This window comes from Protopterus annectens, chromosome 4.part1, assembly GCF_019279795.1.
Source record: "Protopterus annectens isolate FY-2018-M chromosome 4.part1, PAN1.0, whole genome shotgun sequence".
Classification (NCBI taxonomy): domain Eukaryota; kingdom Metazoa; phylum Chordata; order Ceratodontiformes; family Protopteridae; genus Protopterus; species Protopterus annectens.
Genome location: NC_056734.1, coordinates 390417832 through 390438436, shown reverse-complemented (window position 1 = coordinate 390438436; position 20605 = coordinate 390417832).

The window sequence follows — 20605 nt, the reverse complement described above, 5'->3', positions numbered from 1 at the left end:
ACGTTTTTGATTCTGAGCGTTGCTAGTTAGGGGAGGTTTAGACTCAATGGAGGTGATTTGTAATTCAGATTGATATAGGATAGCTACTCCTCCACCTTTCTTAGAGTTACGGTCCAGTCTCAGGATGCTATAACCAGGGGGAATAACTGTAGTATCATGTATGGTTGGTTTGAGCCATGTTTCAGAGAGGCAAAGGATGTCAAATGAATGTACATCCATGAGGGCATGTAGGTGAGCAACTTTATTGTTTATGCTTTGAATATTGAGATGGGCTATAAGGAGAGAGTTGGAGGGTCTGTTGACCAGGTGTGTATTAGTAGAATTTGGGGTGCTAGGCTTGATGGAAGTGGTAGAATTTGGGCCAGGGTTTGGGTGTATATCACCATCAATTAGGGAGTGGACTTGTATTGCAAGAGTGAGTATTAATCCTTTACATGTTAGGTTCTGTTTTTTTTTACTTCTAGGGCTGTAGTATGTGATGTGAGTGAGCCTATGAAATTTGGATGATAAATACTTTGGTGGATAGGATGTGTAATTGTGGCTATGAGGGATGATGAATGTTGGTGTGGAGGTTTGTTTCATGGGGTTATGAAAGTGTAGGTGGTTGAGGTGTTCATAGGAAGTAAGTATATAGGGTATAGCTAAAATAGGTAGAAGTGATAGTAGGAGTAAGGGTTTAAAGTGTATATATGTAGTGTTAGGTGACATTGTAAAATGTAGTGTGTAGGTAAGTATACAGAGATGGGTGTTGATAGAGATTAAATGGTGGGAGGTAGGCTGTAGCACTTTAAGGGGTTGGTCTATGTGATTGCTTGTATTGACAGGGGGTGTGGTTAGTGTGTATAAATGTAGTAGCACTGGGGGCAAATGGGATTTGGGGACAGGGTAGGGGAGCGGAGTGAGCCCACAGGGCGAACGGAGCAGGTAAAGCCACAGAAGGAGTGAGCCCTAGGAGAACAATCAGTGGAGAGCTGTTTGTTAAGGTAAGTGTAAGGTGAAGAAAGATGGGAGATGTTAGTCTTGATAGTAGGGATAGAGTGGGTATAGTTAACTGATACAGAGTAAGAAGATATAGGGATAGAGTAGGATTATAACTCTGCAAGCATGAGATACTGTGTTCCTGAGAGAAGAGTTTCAAGACAGAAAGATAGTTTAGGACAAAGGTGCCACCTAGTGGCCAATGTCGAATTCATTACAATAGTTCCCTTTAGGAGGTAGTAGGTATCAGAATTGGAATATGAGGAGAAAGGAAGAATATTATGTATTTACAAGGGTATAGGAGAGAAAGTGGGCTAGGTAGGAGAAAAGGATGGTAGTGGCTACTGGACACCCTAGCAGGGGATTATACTTTAAGAGCTACAATAAATTATACAATGTTACTTCTGTTGACAGAATTTGTATAACACATACTTTCTTCAGTTTTATTGTTCTTGAGGGGCTGTTTCACAGGGCGAGTGAAGAGGCAAATCCTTGGTTTGGGGTGAAGACGGCAGTTAGTGATAAAAGGTTGCTGGCCAACAGGACAGGGTAGGTCCACAGTTTTAGTGCCTTATGAGCAGGTAGGGCAACTGTTTGCATGCAGGGAGAGAGAAACAAAGAGGTTAGATAAGTAAGATGGTAAGCACAGATATTAGGTAACAAACATTAAGGTAAAGCACATACTAGTACAAACACGAGGTGTTATTGGTAGCTATTCCTCAATATATTGAGGTTCAAGTACAAATACAAGGTTGGGTAGATTCATTTACATAGCAATCACATTCCAGTTGCAACTAGCATTGTCATGGAGCCAACACAGTATGATTAAAAAAAGCTGGACACACAGGTAGTAAATATCAGTTATAAGGTCAGGAGCAAGGTGTACAGCTTGTGTGCAGGCAAAGGGCGGCTCAACTCAAACATGGGACATTCTTATTCAAGATAACATTTGTAACATTTGTATTGCCAATGTGAGTACACCAACTCAGCTGATAACATGATCCTTTACAGTGTTTTAAAATTCAGAAAGACTCATATTTAGGGTAAGAATAGTTAGAGCGCTAAGTTAATACTGCTTTCCTGTTGTAAAGAGGGACTATTCAGCATTCGCTAGTGTTTTCATGTACAAGAGAGTCCAGAGCGCATTCTAATGTGAGTCAAGGCTGAACAGTGCACGCACTACTAAATCATGGCATTTACTACATAAAACCCTTTTTTGTACAAAAATAAGTCCAAAAATGTACTCTGTTGTGGTTCTAATGCTAAACAGTACACGCGCTACTGAACCGTGGCATTTACTGCATGCAACTCTGATATCCACTTGAGCATTTAACAGGTAGCTACGGATTTAAAATCCATACCATGTGCTACACGCAGCCACAGTTAGCCGGTACCAGTGGTAATATCACCGGAACACTCTTGGATCCATTAGGTGATGCTTGCAAATAAATGTAAAAATGTATGCGTTATCAGGTAATGCAATATTAAAAAAATGTTGTTGCAAGTCCTATAAGTATGCCTTACAAACTACAAAAATGTCCTTAAAACACTCTAGGTGATGCTTGCCACTAATAGTGTCCTTTGTCAAACAATCTAACATTAAAGTAGCTGTAACGAGTCCTACAAACAAGCCTTTCAAACAGCAAAATAGTCCAGGGTAACCGGCATTCAAATCACTAACAATGTGTTGGAGTCTCTTAAATAGTTAGCCGGGACTGGCGGATGGTAACGCCGATACACTTTTGGGAGGCGTATTTGTTATATCTAGCTGGAAAGATTCCCCTTCAAATACTCTTGCTAGTGAGAAACTTGACTAGCAGCAGAAATGCATAAAAAACATATCTCAGCAACATCACAAGCAGCAGATGGTCATAAAACAGAGTCGTTAGTCGCTAACTATACAGATAACTACAAATTCAATATTCCTCAGCAACTACAAATTCAATATTTCTCAACAACATAACAAGCAGCAGATGGTCACAAAATGGAGTTGTTAGTTGCTAACTATGCAGATAGCTACAATTTGAACATTACCAACACAAGCATAAGGCTTGTTTGGTAGTACAACATACAAAAAAGTTACCGATGCTGTATAAAGCCTGAGGCGTATTTGGTAGAGCAAAATACAAGTACGTGCTGCAAACGCTAACACATTTAGCTAGTAACAATGATAAATACCAGCAGCATATATTGAGGTAATTACAGTGTCACATTTAACTGTGGGATGCCTTTTCCTATGAATGATTAGGCAGCCAGGTTATCGTATCAAACAGAGATAAGAGGAAACATATGCGCTACTTACATAACAGGTGAACACCGAAGCTGGGGACACACAGCAGCCAAGGGATAGAACAGGGTATAAAGATGGCGGCTCATAGAGAAAGGTATATTTATAAGGTAGGTGTGGTCCTAAGAACCAAAGGGGAAGGTAGGGATAGGTGGGGTCAAGTAATGAACAAAAGTGATGTGTAACACAGTAAGCACGGAGAGCACAGGGCAGTTAGTACTAAATCTATATCAGTAAAGATAGACTGCCAGGCCTAATGAAGAAGGGAGTGAAGAGCAAGTAAAAGTGTGGTCAAAGGGGGGAAATGGGTCAGGTTAGAAGTAGAGTACTGCTAGTTAAATAGGGTTAGATGTAGAGTAATGCTAATTAAATAGGGGGGAGGGGTATTAGCAGGGATAGAAAGCAAACCAAGAGCCACAGAAGGAGTGAGCCTTAGGAGAACAATCAGTGGAGAGCTGTCTGTTAAGGTAAGGGTAAGGTGGAGAAAGGTGGGAGATGTTAGTCTTGATAGTAGGGATAGAGGGGGTATAGTTAACTGATACAGAGTAAGAAGATATAGGGATAGAGTAGGACTATAACTCTGCAAGCTTGAGATACTATGTTCCTGAGAGAAGAGTTTCAAGACAGAAAGATAGTTTAGGAAAAACACACCACCTAGTGGCCAATGTCAAATTAGTTACAATAGTTCCCTTTAGAAGGTAGTAGGTATTGGAATTGGAATTTGAGGAGAAAGGAAGAATATTATGTATTTACAAGGGTATAGGAGAGAAATTGTCTAGGAAGGAGAAAAGGATGGTAGTGGCTGCTGGACACCCTAGCAGGGGATTATACTTTAAGAGCTACAATAAATTATACAATGTTACTTCTGTTGACAGAATTTGTATAACACATACTTTCTTCAGTTTTATTGTTCTTGAGGGGCTGTTTCACAGGGCAAGAGAAGAGGCAAATCCTTGGTTTGGGGTGAAGATGGCAGTTAGTGATAAAAGGTTGCTGGCCAACAGGACAGCGTAAGTTCACAGTTTTAGTGCCTTCTGAGCAGGTAGGGCAAATAACAGGCAAACACCAGAGCTGGGGACACACAGCAGCCAAGGGATAGACCAGGGTATAAAGATATATTCCAAAGAGTTTTGGAGTTCAGGGCAAAAGTGAGCATGAGTATACGTAATTGCTTTATAGTTCATCTTAATGTTGTTTAAATGTTCCACAACTTTGGTATTCATTTTCTCTTCATCTTTTTGATGTAGAATGCCTCACAGGAAAAACAAGAGACTAAGTAAATTACCCCGTCGCATGACAATCAAAGGGTAAAAGTGAAGCCCATTGTATATACTTTTTTTTCCTTAAAACTCTTCTCAGATTGTTTTAGGATAATCACTTTCAGTGAGATAGCTACTATTATTAATAAATGTACAACATTTACAATGGTCACATTTGGATATGGCATTATGTTGATGGCCTTGTTTATTACTACTAGTCATGTCATTCTCCACAGTGTATCAAATGCAAAATCCTATTTTTTAATAACTGCTTTCATACGCATGGCACCTGTGGTATAAGTTAACACCATAATGTAATTTCATTCATATGGCTTGGATTGTAATGTCCCCCCCCCCTTGTGTTAACATTAAACCATTCTAACTGTGGAAAGGCTTTCATCAAAATTCTTTAATATTTAGTCTTCCTACCTCCATTTATTTCATCAGTTATTTAATGCAACAAGACCTCTGGTAACCTCCTTGTTAAAATGTTCTTAGTTTGATTTTAAGTGGGATATACATACCATTTGGCCTTTAATTAAACTTTTGTTTTGAAAATGTGGGTATCAAGTATTATAACATAAATAATTACTGCTAAAAGTCACTTTTCTAAAAAAGGTTAATGAAAACATAAGTTAAATTTGACCCGTATAATTGTAGCATTCATAACAAAATAATTTAGTCAGTGGCCAATTCAATGTAAACCTCAAAAAAGTAGTTGTGCAGTTTAAAAGGTTACCAATTATTTCAATTCATCAGCACTTCCTAACCATATAATAAAAATGTCATCTAGAAAACAGCTGTAAAACTCTAACAAGCAAAGGTATGCATATTCAAAATTTATAATAAAGCTTTGATCTCAGCAGCAGAGAATTATATTAGCATATGTGGAGCAGATGTTGTACCCATTGTCATTGATGGGGTATAATGACAATATTACCCTTCAAAATAAAAGAAGCTGTCCTTAAGTACCAACTGCATGATGTCATATAACACTTTTTACCTCTTTATAAAATAAGGGTAAATCATTTGCTACTGCATCTAAAATCCACTCAAGACCTATCATGTGTGGTATGATCTTATGCAAAGCAATAATATCCAAAGTAGCCAAATGTATCTCACCCTTAAAATTAATATTGTATAATAAACTCAAAAAGTGCCATCAAACATTTGATATGTATACTTTATTGTCAAAAATATTTTAACTTGCGGTCAACTAATACTGTGAATGGTTCTGTTTTAGATCTTTTGGATAAAAAGCTATACATTTTAGAGGTGGGTCAGACATGCTTTTGTGGATCTTGGCAATCCAAAAATTGCAGGTAGAATATTTTTATCATTAAAAAATTCACATGTGTTATTGCAGATAGCACCTACAATCACTAAATCAAATAACCTACAACAATGTGTTAACCTTCATTTTATTTGGGGTGTGGGTAGGTTTGTGTCTGCCCATGCAAGATAGTGCATGTGTCTCAGCTCCTCTATTCTTACAGACAAAGAGGGAGCACATCAATTATTTTAAGTTCATGTCATAGTTGCCCAGTAGACATGTATTAACTCTGTGACAGCTTATCCAGCCTCTAGTAGTTCATATGGTGCGATAAAAGCTACTCAGTGTTGAGGTAATGCTTTGTTTGTACAAATGGAAGTGAATTGGCTCATGTATAGGTTCATGTATTTTTCAATGAAAGATTATTTTGTATGAATATCCATTTTAGTGAATATTTAGTTTATAGAAAGTTTGTTTTGTCAAAACAGTTAAGTGAGGTTTTATTAGGGTGTCTGTGTGTGTGTGCATGTGTGCGTGTGTGTGTGTGTGTGTGTGTGTGTGTGTGTGTGTGTGTGTATGTGTGAAAACCTATCCTGTATAGTGGTAATGTAACAGAAAGGAATTCTTTAAAATATACTGTAGAAATAGGATTGGGGGCAGAGGTAGTGAAAGAGTGCATTGTTAAGGTGGTTCAGGGTGCAAAAGTCATTGTAGAAGACAAAAAAATACATTGTCATTGTCCACATATAGTAAACTATACTAAAGGTATTGCTTGTTGTTTGATAGTAATTGTCGCTCTCCCTTTCTGGACACAATAAAATAGTATTTCACTCTCTTTCTATGGCCTCTGACCCAGCTAGGTTTAGCAAAACGAATAGCCTGGTGCATGCACCTCTATCTCCATAAGCTACTTGTATACAAATAACATACTCTTGCTCCAGTATTCTCCATTTCTCAACAATATTCTGATCAAATACAAGTGGTAGGGGTTTCAAAATCCATCTGCCATATTAACACATACCAGTGAAGGGTTTTGCAAATAAGAACAAACATACACACATGCACATATTCCAGAAACTTATGCCAGTATTTGTAACTTTGTCCAATACCTTTGTGCTTCTGAATTTTTATACCTTTTGGGCTTTTAGAAATTATGCTAATGGATCAACTTGTAGTACCTCTGCATAAATGGACATTGTAAAATAAACTTTTTGTATACTTTAAGACTTCTGTAATATCGTTTTGTACTGCCAAAGTAACTTATCATCATTTTAAGAAACATCTCAAACAACTTTACGATGCAAATGAAATAAACTCTCAGGCACTGTAATACTCTTGCAATTTCATTTTTTTTTTGCAATGCTAAAAGTAATTTATCAATATTTTAAAAAGCATTTCAAATAATTGCATGATGTGAATAAACCGGACATCTCTTGCCCTAAATTCAATAACATTTCAAAGTAATTGCTGTTTGCAAATAACTGCATACAGCATACTGAAATGTCCCCAAAATGTCGGTACCTTGCTAGGCAACTCTTTACAGTGCAAGAAACACTCTGTAATGGTGGCACTTTGCAAATAGACACACCCAGCACAAGAAATTTTTCAAAATGGCTATACTTTGACTGTATTTCATGAAATAGTTGCACTTTGCACACAATAAACTCTTCAAATACATGCACAGTAATAATCATGCACTGTAAGTACTTTTACACACTTTGCGATACTTTGAATAACTTTAATTACGCCCTTAATACAATACGAAATTGTAGTTTTGCCAAAACATAGCACTTTGCCAAAACTCATGCAGTTGCCTTGTTTTACTTTTGCTTAATGTGCCCTTTTTGCCCTTATTATGTTCATTTTGCTTGTTTAAGCCCTTTTCATGCCCAATGTACTTTTCTTGTGCTCGTTTTACTCTAAACATGCCTAGTTTTACTTGAAATACACTCATTCTTCTTCAAACATGCTCGTTTTGATTTACTGTTAATTGTTTCACAAACTACCATTATTTTAAACATTTCCATTTAGTTAACAAACTTTTCATTCCATCCGCTTGCTTAATAATGCAGTTTGTGCCCTTCTAATGCCCCTTTTTGTCATTTCTATCAAGTAAACAGTTTGTGCTATTTCTCGTTACCTTTGATTCTTTACTGGCTCTTTTTGTGCTTGTTTCTCTTAGTTTTACCTTCATGTTACCTCTGCACCTCATGGCTCTGGATTTTATTCTGTTCAATCCCAATTCTAACACCATGTCGCTCTTCCATTCTGGAAACAATAGAAGAGTCTTCATGGGTTCTGTTTAAACAGCTTTATTTTATACAAACACATCACTATAGAAGATTACTGTAATTTATATACAAACTAACAACTGCGATCATGCATGCTCTCACTGTGGCTGCTCTTACAAAATGGCACTAGGGATTGCATGTGTCTGGAATTTAGACGTGCATGTACAGCCATGATATGTTTCTTAAAGATACAGCACACATCACTTGCACTCTAATCTACAGTAATTATTAAAATATGCAATATTTTCCCTTTGAAGGAAATTGTCATTAATATTTGCACTGTATTTTGTACATATTGATAGATACTCAGTTTATATATATTGTTAATTATGCAAATAATCATAATGTTTCATATTTCTGTAAATATCTCAAGAAATAGGTAGAACCCTAAGAACAATACTAAGTAAGTAATCAAGAGGGTGACAAAATGCCTAGCCACATATATAGCTTTAAGCAGACAGTTAAAAGTCTGTGCCTCTTGATGTACTTTGTTTGATCTGCAGTGGTAATTTATTCCATTGGCTGGGGATATGTTGTGTGGAGAACCTATCTCTTCAGTGAGTCTTGTTTAATTACTACTGCAGATTTATGTCCCTTGTGTGGGTGTTTGTACAGCTACTGGCTTTGCAAAGAAATATGAGGTTGACTAGGACTGAATCATTCATGACTCAAAATGCGAGACACAGGTCATCTTGGAGCAGCATGTAGGCTACTGATATAAGAAGAGTTGTGTTAATGTATAAGGATAGTTGAAGGACTTTCTTGGTAAGGTATCGCTAGGGATTTTTCAGTTGAGTGATTTGCTTGGATTTATAGATATCAAGGGGGCATTTTATCTAATAATGGATCTAATAAGTGAAACATTGCAGTGGTAAAATGACTTCTTTAGATCTTGAAGATGAAATGATTCAATGAAAGACAGCTGTTCTCATAAGTACCTAGGTATCTTATGACAGTATCTGTTTGAAGAGCAGTATCATTTATAACATATGAGGTGGAAAAATCTTTTTTTTTTCTGAACTCTACTATACTGCCTTTTTTGTATTTAGCTTGTGACTGTTACCAGTATACCATGCATGTGCATATTCAAGCTCTTTCTGGATTTGTTAACATGTTACAGCCGGTGACACCTGTAGGTGTTTCCACAGTTGCATCCTACTGACTCCTCTAGCCATCAAATATTGCTTGTTCATATTTGCATTAATAATGTCAAAATCATGCTAGCTATAAAATATTAAAATATTTCATCTTAAAGCTTACATAATGGTGTAATGAAAGCTGACCTCTGTCTAGTGCAGGTAAAAAGACACTAATTGTTTTTATACTACTACTTATTTATAGTGTCATAAATGTCATGTTGTTCTAAATATCTTGACAACCAAGTAGCACAGACAGAATAGCTTAGCCTCACATGAAAGCTCTCAGCTGGATGAACAAAATGCTGCTGACAGTGTGTGTGTAACTTGAGTGTTTGCAGAGATATTGTAAGTTGTTTACAATTATTGCAAACATAATAGTTACTATGTTTATTATGTCATACAAAATTCTGTTTAAAACCTAGAACCTAAAATATACTATCACTATAAAAATAGCTTGTGCTGAAGAGGTTGCCATTTACACTTCTTTAGTAACCCCTATTTTTCCAGATATATGTACATTTGTCTGAAATGTGAGGCCATAAATTGATTATATCAAAAACGTAGGCTGCACCCGTTGGAAGTTACAGTTCAAACTTCCAGAGCTCCATTGGAGGGAATGAATTAAATATCATAAAATGAGTGTATAACAGTCCTCAACTTGCAGTCATCAGTGGATATGGTCAATTACACTTCTGAAATATTGGACTGGATGCCTGCAGAATAAGTGCCAAATAGGAGAGGACCCAGCACTGATTCTTTTGGTACCCCACTAGTTATAATTTTACATTTTGAGAGTGTAACAGCAAATATAACAATACAGGATCTGTTGGATATCGAATTTGCAATCCAGATGATATCATAGGGGTTTATACTAAGTTTGTCTAATTTTTTTTAATAATACCAGCATGGAAAATAGTGTCATAAGTCTTGGACAGGTCAAGAGCAGTAGTGTGCCCTGACTGACCATTCAACATGGTCTCTAAAACCTATTTCAAATATGCTTACTAGTCTCAGGAGACAGGACTCTCCACAAAATCAAATTAATTGGGGTCTAGATCAGTTAAGTTGCCTGTAGCTGTAGAAATGTGTTCTGGTATGATATGTCCTATGGTTTTGCATGTAACTACCTGGGTCTGTGGATGGGTGCCCTTATGCGGGCAAGTCACAGAAGTTGTTTTCCAGGCATCAGACAGAAACCCTATAGATAAGCTAAGGCTGAGCTGTTTAAGCAGAGGCTCAGATCATTCATATTTAGCTCTGATGAAAATGCAAACTGGTATGTTGTGTAGTCCCACATAGATATCATTTTTAGCTTTTGACAGCGATTCTAAGACTTGTTCCAGGTTAACTTCAGGGCAAATTAAATTTTCAGTGATATTGGGTAACAGTGTTGGTAAAGTTAACACCAAATTTGTCTGCTAATCTATTCAATCTCTACTTGGAACTGGAATATGAGATATTATTGTAGAAAATCGCAGTGCAATGTTAGATATTATTCTTTAATTTCCTGACAAAATTGAAGAAATATGAATAGTTTTCATTGGTATCTGTAGTGACCTTTAATTCATGTTCTGCTTTTCATTTTTCTAATTGTAAAAAAAAGTATCTTACTGACATATTTCAATGTGGTCCTGCGATGAGGGTACTGGGATTTATTACATTTCATTATTTTTTTTCTTTTGTTATACAGTTTATTAGTATGAGAGTTCCACCAAACAGGTTTATTCCTGAATTTACCATTATATTTATGACAGCCAGGTTCTGACTTTTCTATGTAGCTGTTTTTATGCTGGCATAAGGTGGAGGTGAATGTGGCAGGCCTATCAGCTGGATACATTTCATAGGTAGTTACTATCCATGCAGTCCTGATGACCATTGAGAACCTAGCCTAATTTCCCAAAGCACTGTGCAGTTAAGTGACTTGCTAAGGGCACACAGTAGACAAATGGAGGTTGAGAGAATCAAACCCTGGACTGTTGGAAGCAACACATTGCCTTAAATCTGTATCCTAACTGCCATAATCTTCTGTACTAACTGACAGGATTATGGTCATATTTAACAAGGATGAAGAGATGGGAGGGATGTACAGGCAAGGTTTCATGTTGATAAAGACCAGGCCAAGGATATTAGAACCTCTAGTGGGAAGTTTCTACAATTTTCTGTAGCACATTGGTATTAACAAACTCTAGGAAGTGATGAGCATACCCATTTTTGATAGGTAAGTGTGGCAATTAATACTGGAGTAATTGAAGTCTCCCAGCGGGAAGTTATTTAGTTTGATATTTAACCTCTCAATGGTGTAAAGACAATTTCCACTATCTTTGGAGAAATGGAGAAATTGATGCAGATCAGTAGCAAGTAGCCAAAAGAAATTTCTTGCTGTTATGTGATTGCATAAGTTAAGATGCTCTGATAGTATATGTTTTAGTTGTACAGCTCCCAAGATGGTTAACACCTCTATTACCAGAAGTACTCCATTCCAGCTAAAGCTTTTGCTGTCCCATTAGTACCTGGGCAGAGTCTCTTGACAAGATATTCCTAAGTAACAAACTTAAATTTGGATAACATCATGGTGACATTATTCACGGTTAGGACTCTAAATAGAAAAATGCCAAAACTTGAGGCCCTCCTGCAACTTGTGCACATTTATATTTGTGCAGACATTGACAAGTAGTTTCAGTGTAGTGATAGCGCTCCCTCTATGCCACAATTTAGTAGCAGTTACACCTTCAGGCACTCCAATAGCTGTGAGGGAGTATGTGTGTATGTTAAAAATATAATCACATTATATCAAATTACCCACAACCCTTGGAGCTCCTGGACATGCAAATCACTATTAACAAATCCAACGATTACTTTATTGATAGCTACAAAAAAAATACACTGGGATTGGCATGTACGGTCCTGCTCAATTTAAGTGAGCACTGTTATGTGCTTGAAAATGAAGGCATAAACTGTTGAGTGCACCTACTTAAAATTGTATAGGTGCATATGCCTACGCATGTTATGATCTTAGAGATCGTTTGCCTAATGTTATTACTGTGTTCCTATGTTCCTAAAAGTTGCTTGTGAAAATTAACAAAAAATATATAATACTACATTGGTGAGGATTATACTATACTACTGATGTTAAGAATGTAAATGTACTGGCTGCTGTCACCTTAGAGAAGGCGTTTTACCAATAATATTGCTCTTCATGCCTTTTAAATCACAGTTACTGCTCATAAGATATTAACATTTGTTTGCTTATACATTTTTAATGTGGTTTCTTTAGGAAATGCTCTGGAATATAAGGATGTGTCCAGTCAGGGGTACTTACTTTAGGTTCTGAATGTAGTCACTCTCTCAGTACCTTGAAGGGCTTGTGCTCCTCCTTTACTTCTATCTAACCTCATATCTGATGGTCCAAAGACTGCATTGCCCTCCATCTCTCACTCCTCTGTGTCATTCCAAAACAACTTACACCACAATAGCTCAGTCTACCACCACCTACTGTGATGATTCCACATTTCTGTGATACAACAAAAGACCAATCTTCTCTTCTATATGGGTATTTGCAGTTCTCTATCTTCCTTCCCAGACTACCTGCACTGCACTGGAACACTGCTTCACCATACTCTGAATCATCCTTGCCCCTTTCTCTGTTATGTTATGTAGCGGTCTTTTTTTCACTCTGAATAGTATAGTGTCTGGAAACTTTAGCCTCTATCTTATTCCATGATGGTCCCCTATATCTTCTGTGTTAATCGAAAATATGATCAAGGAAACATAACTTTCTCATCTAGTTTTACACACCGCTATCCTTTCTGGCCAAGAAGGGGCTCTTTTCTAACTTAGAGTTGGTCTTTCTGACAGGTCCCTCCCCATTTGCTTATCAGCTCCTGGATCTCTTCTCCATTGCTGCATCCAGTCATTATATTCCTTACTCCTCAACTTCACTGATGTGCCAGTTGCTGGTACAAGTTATATTTCTGAGAATGCTACATCTGTCTTTGGATTGATCTTTCTCCCTCCCTGCCACTGTTTGCTACCATCACTTCTGTCTCTTCTTGTGGGGATCACTGATGCCAGTTTGGAGCACAGCAGGTGTCTATGTTCCCTTTTGGTGACTATCTTGATCTCGAATATTTCCCTAAACCATAAGATTGGTTTCTCTGTGACCTGAATTCTGTTTTTTTTCTATTGCTAATAATCTTAATCCCCTTGGTACCAGAGTCTTTAGTTTCTAGAACCTTCTTCTCTCTCTCCACAGTAAGCCTTCTCTCCTCCACCACTTCCTGTCCTGCCTCTTCATTTTTTAAACTTATCCCTACTGACCCTGCTTGTGAACTTTTCACCCCTGTTCTGCAACAAACTCATTTTCCATCCCACCTATACTCCTCATAAAAACACACCATATTTGTGTTCAGACCTGGCTTCCCCTCCTGTGATGCTCAGCATTCCATTCCTCCTTCTCCATCTCATGCATTTCCCTCTTTGCTCCTGTCTCCTTTTGATGCTACTCTTTTCACTTCCCAAAATGGACACTATTTTCCAGCCTATTTCTGCTACCTGCATCACTCTGTCTGGTTTCCTACCTGCCTCTCTAGCCATGACCTGTTTCCTGCCTGCCATTCCATGCCTGGTCTCACCAGCCTACTTCTGCCCACACTGCCATTCATTCACATTATATCTTGATATTCTTGGCCCAAGTCCCCTTCCTAACCTCCTGCCTTCTATCACTTTTGCACCAAACATACCTCGGTTCCTATACTATTTTACTTAGCTTAGTTTCCTCAGGGCCAACTCCAGCCTCTACATCCACCCACATACCACACATCATGGTCTATCTCACAAGTCTTTGAACCATACTGCAGTCCTATCTCTCCCCTTTCCTCCCTTTTCTTCCATCCACTCACCCCATAGTTGGGTGTACTGCCCAGTTTGGCAGCCTGTTTCTAGAATGCATTTATACAATATAACCCATTAAACCTTAGTATATTGCTTTCTAAATGTTCCAGATGTTAGTAGCAGACTTACATGGAACCCACTAGAGTCTTCTGGTACATTTTTATCAGTAAACATCTCCCTGGCAGAAATTCAGCATGCTTCTTCCACATTAAACTCCCCTCAACATAGTTACTTATGCATGTAAACTAGACTCAATACTATAGGGCTTGGGCTGGCAACTAGAACGTTTGAACAAGACAGGCTTGGCAGGTTAGTTGAAATTTAATTATGAACAACTGTACTTAAGAACACAACATGGGCTTCAGGGAAACAGTGAAAGGGATGGAGAATAAAAAAGCAAAATGCAGTTCTTAAGACTGAAGATGGAATTTAAACAATAAGTTTCTAGATTGTTTTGGTTATAATAACAAGCAATACTACCTCTCACCACAAGTTCAAAAGTAATTAACTAGCAGCCAATAATTTACATCCAAACTGCCTCAATAATATTAAGAGAAAAAAATGATGCTTTCTCTCTTAAACTAGCACTTCAAAATTTAATCAAGGCAAACTCAACCGATCAACTAAAACTAGCATGAAATCAAATCCTAAGGCACTATGGGATGCTTTTAAAATTTTGCCTATTGAAGCATACCTCCCCAGCCCTACTCTACAAGAGTATTACCTTGAGGATATAAACACTATAAATATTAGTACTCAGTGACAAAATAGTTTTAAGAAAACAGACAACACCTCTTACCAGAAATATGTGTTTTTGTATCCTTATATCTCGGGAGTTTCAGCCCCCACATCCCCTTATATTATTACTATTTTGTTTTCTACATTCTATTTCTCTGCATGTCTGCCAACCATTAAACCTCCTGTATGGGATTAGAACTATTTCATCCTCCTCATACTGGTTGTCTGCAAAACAGAGGTGAGAGCAGGATGTAGTGGTAATCATCTGTGCTGCCATGCTGAAACTTTGTGCCCTAAATGGTATTTCAGCAATGGGGGCTTTATTAGTATGGCTCTATGCCCTTTATTAGGAGGGCTTACAGACCATTATGCTTTCCTATCCAAGTGCACATTTCCATGCTTGAACTATTGAACGCTATCATGCTCATGGCTTGATGAACTGTACATGCACTCCAAGACTTGCTGTACAATGTTTTCCTGCTATAAGAGATCATGGTATAAGATGGCTGCAGCCCCCCCCCCAATTTTTATCAAAATGATTTATATAAGATGTTTGTGTTACAATGTATTACAACTGTATGTCATGTATATATCAAACTGATCTGTACAGATGTTTATGTTTAAAAGGTATTTTGTAAAAGTGCTTGTGCTTAAAATGTATCCACAGTGTGCCCTACTGGAAGAGAACAGAAATGTACATGACTATTGCAACTGTTTAAATGTATATGTCAACAGAGGAAACTGGAGGGTTAACTTCAGTAAACCAAACTTTAGAACAACAGTTGAAATTAAATTACACAATAAAACAGGCTATCTTTCAGGTTTTCAATGCAGCTAGAGACAAAGAGCCTGTACTAGGGAGATTTCTGTATTGTCCTTGGAGTGAACTAATTGCTACTTTTGAAGCATGAAGAAATGCAATTGTTTTATGACTTCTAGCATCTGTCAAAGATCTGAGTTAAAGCTCTTGACTGTATACTTTTACAGGGAGATGCTAAATGCTGCCAGCTTCTAGCAATTGGGGATTTGGCCTGGGAACTAGAATTCAGATGACCAGAAATTATGTCATTCTCCAAGCTATCCCAACAGTAATATTTTAGATATTAATTTAAGAAGTCTCTTAGTGAGACAGAGCCTTCTGCATTCTATCTTGGACCTGATGACAACAACAGTATTAAAAACCTTTCACAACATCTGCCTTGCTCTAATGAAATAAGCTTCTAGAGAACAGTATAACTCTCTCAGATACAGTCAAGAATATACTAAAGCTTTGTTTAGATGTTTTTCTTTATTTATGCGAGCCTATACTGCAATGTTATTTTAAATATTTCCTGTGGTTTTGAACTCTGATGTCACTGTGAATATATATTTAGTATTGTCTTGTTCTTTTATTAAACCTTTCATTGTGGCCGATCTGTTCAGACACATTTAAGTTTTGAGAGTGCTTGCATATTTATTTGGTGACACTGTGTGGGCCACTTCTAATAGCCTTGTTCTTGGTCAAACTACCATTTATATTAGGATTAATATTACACAGTAAGATTGGATACCCTTTGTTAAGGGCCCTAAAATAGCTGATAAGGAGTGACTGGTGGCAGTGATAATTACCTTATTGTCTGGGCAGAAGGGGGCATAACTAGTAAACCTGTGCCAGCTTTTCCCAGGTGTGTGTGTGTGTGTGTGTGTGTGTGTGTGTGTGTGTGTGTGTGTGTGTGTGTGTGTGTGTGTGTAAGTCAAACCTCAAAGAGTGTGTGTGTGTGTGTGTGTGTGTGTGTGTGTGTGTGTGTGTGTGTGTGTGTGTGTGTGTGTGTGTGTGTGTGTGAGTCAAACCTCAAAGAGTGTGTGTGTGTGTGTGTGTGTGTGTGTGTGTATATGTGTGTGTGTGTGTGTGTGTGTGTGTGTCACCTACTTGGGCAGGGACACAAAGTACTGGTTGGACAGAGAGGGTGCTGGAGGTCATGCCTTGGTCACTCAACTGAGATCTCAACTCTATAGCTGTGCCAGTGGGGAGTTTTATTGGGGGATCTGGAGGAAGAGGGAGAAACCAGCCCTGGACTGACAGTGGTATGTATGTGCTCTTAATGGAAATTGCACTTGATGCAGAGAGCTGCATCTGGAAATACTTTGTGTGTATTTGCCATTCTCTCAGTGAACGTCCCCCACTGCTGCCTGTGGTGAGAATTGAGGATCCTTGATTACTCATCCAGTGGAGGGTCATCACACAGGTTTTCACAGAACGTCCAAATTTTTTCCTCATATTTTTGGTCTATTTCTCATAAAATTGTGTTTTTCTGACAAATCATTGGGGTTGAAGTCAGAAAATAATGGCAGGTATTTGAGTTTCAGACTTCAGACCCCTCAGAAAATTCATGCTAATGCAAAACCTGTTATTCTATCAACTTTCTAAGTTTGCAAGAGTAATATTTAAAAAGTGTACCTATTTCTGGCCCTTTGTCCCCCCATTATGTATGTCTTTGTCCAGATTTCTTACTCTATGATGTTGAGAGGTATGCAAAGCAAACAATCAGACTTGGTCTAGCACATCTTTAGCAACCATTCATGAGCAATCAAAAACAAAATGTGGCACCAAACACCAAAAAAAAAAAGAAAAACACACTGCCACTGTACTCACTACTTATATTATGTCAACAGAATAACTGCAATGATAAATATGTCTTCAGAATGAAACTGAATGTCGAGATACTGAGTCTCTAGATTACAAAAAAAGGAAAATCAAAATGAAAGCTAACCACAAAAAGACAGGCAATAAAAATCTGTCAAACAACTCATTTTATATGTCCAAAATAGCTTGCAAGCTTATAGCTGCAAACAAATTTACAGGAATGGAGAGATGAAAGAATTAGTATGCATTATGCATGGGTGCGTGTGGTGATGAGCAGATGGGCAGCATACAACTGCAATTAAAATAAACAATAATAATCTGATGGCAGTGAAAATCTCTACAGTTATGTCCTGTATCAGATACAAGAAATGTTCTTAATCATATTTATAAACACAAACTGTATAATAGTGAACTGGTACTCAGTATAAATTTATATCCACCATAAGCTCTGCTCTTAAAAGTAGGAACAAAATTTGACATCTGGCTACAGATGGCTGCCAATTTAATTACACCTTTATCACTTACTGCCAGACATGTAAACAGCAACACTGAATAATGACAGCCAAAAAATAATAAGCAGTAAATCTGCGGTGCACAAACTTCGTATAACTTTACAGTTCATTATAAATTTCAAATATGCTGTACTCTAACTTCATACAACTTCTCCTTTTACTAAAAATCTCAATGTACAGCAGCTTTAGTGTTTTTGTCTGTGAAACTACACACACACACACACACACACACACACACACACACACACACACACACACATATATATTGCAAACTTTTGGCAGTAGTTGTCAGTGTCACTCTATCACTCATTCTGGCATGCAGACAAATAAAATAGCTATAGTTTGCATCATTAAAATGGCAAACACGGAAACTTCATAAACTCTGAGTAGGAGAATGAATACTTAAAATCGGAAAAAGGGGAAAAAGAAATACTGCCTATATGTATTTATAACACATTTCATATTTTAACATTGTGCATTACGGTATGTCACATAAATTAATTTATTAAGTATGTTCTGGTAATGCAATAGCAATAATGCTTACAAATGTAGTTTGCTACTCTTCTCTGTGTTAGACACTGAGAATTTGAGCTGTCAAACCATTTTCAGATGCTATGCACCTTTTTCTAAGAAGTTGTGAAGGATTGTTTCAGCTCCAACCTTCAGCTTGCTGTGAGGCACTTTCTTTGATTCAAAGTTATTTATTGTACTTTTCTTTCTTTCTGTTTTATTATGTATCTCAAATTAGCTATAGAAAACATTGCTCTGTTAGAGAACCATATAAACATATCTATCTGCATGCCACTTTTTGTAGATAATAGGTTTGTGGATTCTTACTAAGTTTATGACCAAGGTGACCACTGAGAAGGCCAGGTATATCACCTAGTATTGGTGGTACATTAACAGTGTTCAACACTGGTGACTGATCACTTCTGCATTGGTGACTGATCACGTCAAATAGCACCACTGCAAGAGGGAAAAAACTTGGCAAGAGATGTAAGGACCTCAGGGCCATTAGCCTAGTAACCTCCTAGGATCCTATGAAAGTAAGTTAGGGGGCTACAGGAAGCAATTGAGTGGGTAGGGCTAATTGGAATAGGGTAGAGCTCTATTATACCTGTCATCTAACAACAGATGGGATTGTTCACTTTTATTTACAGAGTACCTCAAAATGTACCCACTCATTATATCCAGTGATATGTCTCAGATGCCTGAATGCAATTAACAAGAACAACCCTAGGTGAAAGGGAGCCCTGTTGTATAGCATCCCCCCTGCACATTGTCAGTGACCTTCCCTTGTTTTCCCTCTTTTCATGACTCCACACCATCCAGATTTTTCAATATTTATTTTTTTATTTTAATTTTTAGCTTCCCACCACACCATCCTTTTAATACAATTTAACTGGCCAAGGCTCCACTACAATAAATCTGGAGGAAGTAACTGAATTAAGTCAGGGGTCTGAGCATACCTAAGCCTCCAAAAATCAAAGGGTGCTATAAGCTCTGAGATGTCCACCACTGGTGACGGATGAATTCAGATTTTGAATTTGATTCCTTCTGTGTGGATTCTATGTGTTCTCCCTATCTTTATGTGGATTTTGATCCATGTGCTTTGGGTTCTTCTCCCAGACCCTCAGCTTTATAATATGGGCCTCTGTCCATTTTTGCTTTTACATTCATCTCAGTCATTCAAGTCAACAGGATAGTCTGCTTGGTATGTAAAAGGAACTTAGTCTAGAAATGGGGGGGGGCACATTGAGTTAGTTTCCTTTGTTCCTAGCTGACATTACTAACATAGCAGCATCAAGTCTGGATTTCTACAGCAGGTATTTTCTGTACCACCAGTTCTATGTAGGTGGAGGAATTCCAAGAATTCAGAGCCACTAATGGCATGAAAGACTAAACAGATATCACCCCTTAGGAGCCTATGCAATATTGAGTAGATGGCTAGAACTTTTACTCCTCTAAGGTAACTAATGGTATTAAGAAGTGAGATAATTTTGGTGAGGAAACACTGCGATCTCTCAAGATGATTTAGATGCTTACTGAGGTTTTACTGAAATAAATATTACATTGTTTGCAACTTCAAGTTTTTCCTAATATCATTGAAGAAGGCATAATGTTTGACTTTTGAAGTGGCTGTAACTCTAAGTTTGCAGCCAGACTTGCATTTCCCAATGGTAAACTTGAAGGACCTACACATATTCAACCCATTTCATAATGTTAAAGTAGCGATCTTTTATAAATGAGCAAGAACCTTTTCCTTTTTGTTATAAAGTTTGTTGACCAACTGGCTTTGGTTTTAACTCATTAACACCTGTGTCATCTGAAAAATAAGCTTAAAAAGCATGTGATAAGCAAAAGTAAATATTTTTGAACATAGAAGCTATAAAACTGTACAAGTTGCAGTGTAATCAGTGAAAAATATTCTTTACATTGATAATAGCCAGTGCATTCAGTTTGTTCTATTAATAATCTATTATAATGCAAACAAACCCCAGATTACATTTTTGAAAACTTTCACAAATTTTCATATCTTGAAAACAATACATCCTAGACATATAGTGTTAGAACATTTTTGTTAACCAGACATAAGCTTTCACTTGACAACAAGA